At 45.0% G+C, this 6,560-nt stretch overlaps 1 protein-coding gene across 1 annotated transcript in view; it reads left to right on the top strand.

Annotated features, from left to right (window-relative positions):
• Tmem178b (transmembrane protein 178B) overlaps positions 1-5,378 on the top strand; it is a 385,192-nt gene extending 379,814 nt beyond the window's left edge. Inside the window, exon 4 of the mRNA XM_027391532.2 lies at positions 1-5,378. This exon is cut by the window's left edge and continues 4,270 nt beyond it. The gene's annotated coding sequence lies outside the window, so the exon portion shown is untranslated.
• The last annotated feature ends 1,182 nt before the right edge of the window (positions 5,379-6,560 follow it).

Here is a 6,560-nt window from a genome sequence, read left to right as displayed (position 1 = left end):
TCCACCTAGTAAAATTCAGAATAAACAAGTCAAACTCAGTGCTCAGAACATTTCGCTTCAGCTGTCTTGGGCTTGGAACATGCATACACCGATTTTCAATCGTGTAGTGGAAGAAGTGGGCTTAGACCAGATGCCCTCCCTCTGTCTTTGTTTGTGTGAACCATCAGTTGCTTCTCCTAGTTCAAGGGATTCTTCTGAAAATGTCTGTGCTGCTCCTGGGCTGCTTTGCCCTAGTGTGCACATCTATCACTCTCCAGGGAATTGTGATGAGTCAGAAAAACTGATCATGCATACAGTAACAGTGAAGCATATCTTAGCTGGACCAGCCTTGGTGCTGTCTTCTAGCTCTTATAGACAGAGGACGGGGACAGAATTTTTTTAGAGCAAGTCTGGCAGAGCAGATGCATACAAATGAATTCTGATGCCTCTCAGAGTGTTGACTTCTGGGGTTATGTTTACCATCTTCCCACTGATGTTTCTATGCCACAGAAACATTTCTTTGACATTGTTCCTAGTCCTTAAACTGGGCTATTACTAGCTATTGAGCTCCCCACCCCACCCCGAGGAATACACGCTCATAATAGAAAACTAGGGTGGGAAAGCGTGCAAAAGACTGAGAGACGGATCATAATCCCATCACTATGAGGTCCCTACAGTGGGGCCAATGATGATGGCCAGAACCTCAGAACCTCTTCACTGAGTGGTTGTCATTGGGGGAATAAATGAGGCCAGCAGAACATGGCATGGCCACAGAACTGTGATTGTCATCAGTGATTCTGTGTTCTTGGCAGCAACAACACAAGCCATAGGGACAGCAAGGAGGCCTTTGAAAGCTCAGGCCAGAACTAAAGATTACTATTTAGGGATTCTCTGTCCGTCTGTCTGTCTCTTTCTCTGTCTGTCTCTCTACCTATCTATCTACCATCTATCCCTCTTCTCCCTATCTCCCTCCCTCCCTGCTCTTATTCTTTTTTTTTTCAGGTGCCATCTCAATCTAATCATGGGTACAAGCTCACTAATTAAGCTACACTTGTATAACATAGTGATGACTGTACATTTCATTCTGCTCTGGACTAAATGATTTGTGACGCTGGGCACTGTGTCTTCTCCATACTTGAACTTCCTCATGTACAAAATGAGGATGATGATAACGTTTTACCTCATGGTATATTAAGGGTGACAAGAAATTGCAAAGCGATTTGCAAACATAAAGTGTCTATGAATTATGCACTGTTCAAATTACCCATTAGCGGCAGCACAGCCACTCAAATGGAGTGGTTTCACCCAGGCTCTGCCAAGACAGATAAGGTAGAGAGAGAGGGGCCATCTTGGTTGAGAACTGGAATGTAGCTGTCCAACTGAAGCACGTGGGGTTCGCTCCTTCCTTCAAGCCCTCCAGAGGAATTGACTCCTCCTTATTTTTCAGCCAGTGCCAGACTCACTTTCTTCCCTCCAAGGCCAGTTTTACAAAGTGTGCTCTCATTCCTGTTGCTTATGACCAGATGTGATGGAACGAGGAGACCATGTGGAGGCTAAGGGCGTAGATGGCTATAAGAGTTCACCTCTAAAGCAGGCATGGAGTTACTGCTGTTTGTTTGCTTTAACAGCTCTATGATCATTCCTAGCTGCGCATGCTCATGTTGGGAGAAAGCCAGATTCTTCAAGCTTTTAGAGTTCTCTCATGTTTAGGGTGAGGATAAGTATAATAGAGTGAGAGCCCACTTCCTCTTGTCAGGCTGCAAAGCTAATGACTTCATCGGTAGCCGATGGGTTCTGAGTGTGTATCCAGTCGGGACATTTCCCAGTATGATCTTGCTTGGATCCTAGATTCTAAAAGGGGGAAAAAAACAAATTCCCCAAGAGAATCTCCATGCTTTTCTTCTTCCTTGCATACACTGATGGTCTCTACCAGAGAATAACAAGTCCTTGCTCTGATATGACTAGAGACCAACCAATAATAATAAGGGTAATGGCACATCTACAAGGGTGGCTTGTTCAGAGCCAAGAAACAGAAAACTGGGCCCCAACCTAAGACTTACCCAGCTACAGCTCAGCCTGGCATCTCCCTGACACATGCCAGCCTTCTGTTCTTCATGCCGAAGGCCTGTTGTGACTCCCTAGGGAAACAATCTCGTGTCCCCCATTTCTCTCCCCTGCACCCCAGGCTTTTTCTTTCCTCTCTAGGTGGCCCGTAGGCCCACTCTCATTTGTATGTGCCAGTATGTCTGTGTCGTGAGTGTGATGATGCCTTCACACAGAGATGTCACAGAACCACTCTTGAGCCCCTTCCCTGCCCCACCCCACTGCCCACGGTGTGACTGTTTTGCTATTCAAGACTATCTGTAAAAATGTACAAATAAAAGTGAAAGCTGAAAATAAAGGGGAGGGGTACTGCAACTACTCAAATGCTGTAAGGGAGCCCTCAGTTTTCGGAGGGCTTGTGAGGACTTCCCTAGAATCCTGACTCTGATGGCACTTCCTGTCACAGGATAATTTTCTGGTGGTTGTTCATGCTTGCTTGTCGCTCTCTGTTCTGAGGACATTTGCCTTTAAAGTTAAGTTGCTTTCCCCCCCCCCAAATAAAAGCATATCATCAAAGTTAGAAGAGTGAAGGTCATGGCTGACGTCAACCCAAAGACCAGACCTGGGGTGACATTGGGAACTTCCTTTATAGCTCACCTGGAACCTTGGGTGAATCTTGTGACCTCACCATGTATCCATGTCCTCTCAGCCTCACAGGGAGCAGAGTAACTTTGGGGACTCATGGGACACCAAGTCTCCCCCATCCATTCTGCTGCTATTTGTGTTCATGCTGGCTGTTGCAAGCTGACTGAGCTGAGGCAAATCAGGAGATGCTTTCTCCCTGTTGCTCTTAGCTCAAGCTGATATCCCTCAGAAAGTAACCTCAAGCCAGCAGCCAGCCTGTGCACAGACAGAGTCCAAAGCCTTTTATCTACCTTTCCAGTCTCAGATGCCTTTTCCCACCCACTTTGATGGTCTATCTTGCTCTCTCTGCTGGCAGAACTTTGCCTCATAGGACTGGGGTAGGAGAAAAAGCACCAAAGGAGATGATGTGAGGGAATTGCTTTAGCAATGGTGGCTTGCTCTACAAATGTGACTTACTGCATGTAGAAGCAGAGCCTGGCCAGGGGACACTAGGAAATGGGAAGAAAAAAAAAAGGTGTTTTAGGGCTGGGGTAGAGGCTGTGAGTAGAACATGTGGTTAGATAAACTTAGAGCTTAATGGGAACTTTGGGATGAAGGAATTTCTGTGCTTCCAAAATCCCCTCAGCAGAATGGCAGAGAAATATCTCGAAGGCAGTAATCCTGGAGTGCGAGGGATTAGGATAGCACAGGGCATGGATAATCAATCTGGAGTACAAGTGGCTGCCAGAGAAAAGCAGTTTTTCCAGAGGGATAAACAAAGCTGGCCTGTGCCAACTTCCCCTCCACTCATGGTTATAGGCACAGTCTACAACTCCCTCATCCCTGATGGACCTTGGTGACCCTCTTTGAGACTTGTACAGGGAAGGTGATTTAGACCACTGTTGTCCAATAAAATTTGATACAAGATGTGTATGCAATTCGAAATATCTCACTAGTTGCATTTTGAAGCGTTGAAAAAACAGGTGAAATTAATTTCGATACAATATTTTAACCCAGCATATATAAAAATATTAGCATTTCAACATGGCATCAATAGAAACGTTACTGGCCATGGTTTATGTTCTGGTTATTTCAAATGAAATCTAAGTCCAAGGTGAATTTTACCCGGAAGCATCTCCAACTGGCTCAGCCACATTTTTAGTCCTCAAATACTGAATCAGGCTTCTGGTAACCAACCGGCTAGGAGAACACAGCGTCAGGTCCTTTCAGAGGCCAAGCAGGATGCCCTGGCCAGCCAGTCACTCGCTGTTGTGGATTTCATTGTGGGGAACAAAGGCAAAGGCTGATTTGCTGAATAGGAAGCAGAGCTGTCTCACCTTTGGAAGTTCTACTTTGCCTCCTCAGCAAGGGGAGAGAGCTTCTATGAACCAAGCACATGCCATGTCTGCCCCAAGAGGCATTAGTGCTATCCCTGGACATGGCCCTGATGACCTGTCAGAATCAGGAAAAGCAGGCCACGCCCTTCAGCGATAGGAGCATCACCTACCACCCACGCATCCATACCGATGTCTCTCATCTCATCAGTGATAGGCAGGCCTCCCCGTTGTTAAGAACACACATCTCTCCTACCTCTTAACATCTGGCAGAGTCTCCTGCTAAAAACATCTCACCGATACTTGGAGCTGTTTAATTCACCCTCCAACTTCTTTGATTTTTCTTTCCAAATCTTGAATGCTGACAAGGAGACATGGGAGGAGAGCAGCAGGCAGACTGTATCTCCTGGGAGGTGGCAGAGACAAGTTCTGTTCTTACACTAGGACTCAGGCCACTGTCTCCTACCTCTCCTTTCTGCTTAGAGATCTTCCTTAGGTCTAAAGAAGCCTCTTCTGTGTGGGAAATTGACAAATAGTGAGATCTTATGGGGCAGAACAGAATAATACAAGCAAGCCCCTGGGCATTCTCCAATCATTTCAAAGAGCCAGACTGATACGGCTTGGTTCACTTAAAATCTAACATTCTGAGCCCTATGCTGCCGAGCAGGAGAAAGGGAGCTGATTTGGTGAGTACATTTTATCTGTGGTCATTAGGCAGGGACCATCGCCAGCAAAAGTCTCAAACACCTGGTGTGTTCATGGTCCGCCAGATTATTGCTCAGTCAATATAAATTTATTTACCTTCACTCTAATTTGCATAGTGCTTTCTGATTGGTTAGACACAGTGTGGTGTATACTGCAGGACTCTAACAACAACTCTCCCCTTGGAGGTAGCAATTCCTGTGGTTATTGGTGCTAAAATAAGATTAAATATTATGTTAATTTGTTCTGATATGATGTGAATAAATGTATTGTTTAATCTTAACAAGAATGCTACATCTTATCAGATCTATTGTACTGTCTGTTTCTTCTCATAATTAATTAATTACAGGAGAGGTGATCCAAACCAGATTTCGAAAACTCTTGTGATATTCTAAAAGGAACTTAACAGGGAAGTGGGAGGGGGGAATGAAAGGGGAAATTGCCAGGTTCCTGTGACTTTGAAAGGACTGAGGAAGCAGAGAGCGTTTGGGGACTTCACTGAAACTGACTGCATCTTGCAATTTTCTTTTTCAAATTGGCAGAAATATTGTTATTTCCATCGACTGAAGAAAAAAAAGTGTCTGGTAATTAATTAAATGACTTGTTCATGGAAAAAATAAAAATAAATAATCTGTCAGTTGTGGAATGTAAACTGATTAAATAATTAAATAAAGAAGACCATGTTGTGTGTTTTAAGAGGCTGTGTCTGCTCTCTGTTTGGGGGGGTGGGAGTGGGGAGGGTGCAGGCTGCAGGCTGCAGTAGTTCACGGAGAATGGTGTTGTTCCCTGGGGTTGTGTAGAGAAATAAATTGTATGATTCTTACACAGCTAGTTGAAAACTCTAATCCAGAAGGAAACTGCCAATGGACATTTCAATAATGTGCCAGCCAAAGGTCTATGCTTCGAGCATTAGGGAAGAGACAAAAATGTGCAGACAGATTGAAAGAGAAAAGAGAAGGAATTTGTTCTTTTTTTCCCATCCCAGACATTAAGAACAAGAAGTTTAAAGGCTTCATGAGATGTTACATTCTAGCCCCTTGACCAATTTCCTAGCTGCCAGTGAAGGGGGAAGCTTCTTAGTCTTCCCTAGCTTGGTCCCTAACTTAAAGCTGCATTTCCTTTCTATCCACCTTCTGGAACATGCATCACGAGGAAATCTGGGAGAAAGAAAAGTTAACTGGAGGTGAGTGCTTTTAAAATGAGTCTTATTTCTCCATCAGTATCCCTAGGTTTAAAGGGTGGAAACTGGCTTTGTATGATATAAGTGGAAAATGAGTTTCCTAAAAAGACATGGCTAGGTAGAACCTGGGTAGCCAGACTCCCATCCTGGTGTCATCTGGACCACTGGGATACAGTTGTTGGACTCCAGACTTCCCAGATTGAGCTGCTATTCTTCCTGCTTCTTCTGCCCTGGGGATGCATGACTACCCATCCCCACCTCCTCTAGAAGGAGAACCCATGACACTGCTTTGTGAAGATGGTAGCTTTTAATTTATAATCCCAGGTGAGCACACCACAGAAAGAAGGTAGGGAAAGCACAGATCCCATTCAGCTTCTTTTTAGGTGGTTAGGTCACAGTCATTCAAACCCTTCAAGTAGACTATTCCTCGGATATGGCTCCTACATGGCCAAAGAGGGAAAGGTGCCCCTTAGAGTGGGGTACTGCAGGGAGAGGAAGGATTCCTGAGTGAGAGGTACCTCACTGTGTCTCTGTTGCACACGCAGAGTGCCCATATGGCTAGGAGCCGAATCATGACCTTTGTGACAGCAGCCGTAGCTAGACGATCCTGTGAGGAGGGAGGTGTGTTCAACCTGAACACTGTGAGAGACTCAGGATTGCTCACTGCATTGCTGCATGCTTCTAGTCTGATTTAAAAA

This window comes from Cricetulus griseus (genome assembly GCF_003668045.3).
Source record: "Cricetulus griseus strain 17A/GY chromosome 1 unlocalized genomic scaffold, alternate assembly CriGri-PICRH-1.0 chr1_0, whole genome shotgun sequence".
Lineage (NCBI taxonomy): Eukaryota > Metazoa > Chordata > Mammalia > Rodentia > Cricetidae > Cricetulus > Cricetulus griseus.
Note: the sequence above shows the minus strand (reverse complement) of the source record. Positions and strands in the feature narration are given on the sequence as shown.